The sequence below is a fragment of the Urocampus carinirostris genome, chromosome 3, assembly GCF_059441175.1.
Source record: "Urocampus carinirostris isolate Australia breed hairy pipefish chromosome 3, RoL_Ucar_1.0, whole genome shotgun sequence".
Classification (NCBI taxonomy): Eukaryota; Metazoa; Chordata; class Actinopteri; order Syngnathiformes; family Syngnathidae; genus Urocampus; species Urocampus carinirostris.
The window spans coordinates 51,909,035-51,910,152 of NC_142351.1; positions in this window are offsets into that span (position 1 = coordinate 51,909,035).

The following is a 1,118-nucleotide window of genomic DNA, read 5'->3' on the forward strand; positions in this document are numbered from 1 at the left end:
GTGGTGTGAGATGAGAATTATTTCTTTACATCATCTCTGTACAGGCCAGGTCAATTTATTGATATCCTATTATAATTGAAATCTATTTAACCGGCATCATAGCAGATTAGAATCTTCGTTTTCTAATCATTAATACTGTACCAATATTTTGGAAAGAAACACCCTCATTCGCTGTGCATGTGACACCCTAACACTTGAATTATTAACATAATAAACCCTGTTCAAGCAAACCTTGTTTTCGCACGTAATGCAACTCCACATTTCCTTATGACTGCCGAAATGTCCAACCATCTGAAGAGGTCCTACCGTAGGCTAATCAGAGAGCTAATTTTCTTTTCTTTCTTATCAAGTAAAATTGGCAACACTGAAACTCAGAACCATGGCAAACAGAAGGTGTACTCATGATATAACGAGGGTTGGCATGCAAACACCGAGAGAAAGCGACCACATAAAACATGCCAAGCTCAAATGCTACGCCAGAAAACCGTTTTTTTTAAGCAGGGGAAGAGTCAAATAAGACTAAATCAAAAAGAAAATTGTAAGTACTGTAGTCTTCGTAGGAAATTGCAATCGGTCCTGTGCACATAGGCACCAAGCATTGTAGGACATCTCGATGGGTATGAAGGGATTTCTAAACACCAGTGTCTCCACTTGTAACCAAAGGAGTGGAGTAGCCAACCTGTAGCGTTTAGGCGATTAAAGATGTAGTGAACAACTGTGCCACAATTCTCGACCAGGCCCCTTTGAATGATACGCCAATCACTACTCAAAGGTGGGGAAAATGCGTAAACTGACTACATTAGTAAAAAAAATGTGTGTTTAGAAATATTCTCATGTGGTCAACTGCCATTTGTAAGCGTATTTTGACGTTGTAACAGACAGCATTTTACTCATTTCATGATAACTAAACACTTTAGAGAGGGATTTCGCCTCTACCCAATTAACGTGGTTTATACGGTCACCAATGCAGCGTTGGTATTGTAGTTTTTTTAGTGGTCAATCCTAAGTCAAGACACTGCAATGATGTGGACTCCGAACCTCATTTCCCAAAAGCCTAATCGGTGGCACCTCCTCCAAGCTTTTTATCCGCCTCTTCTCCCACTCGCCTGGGCCGCGAG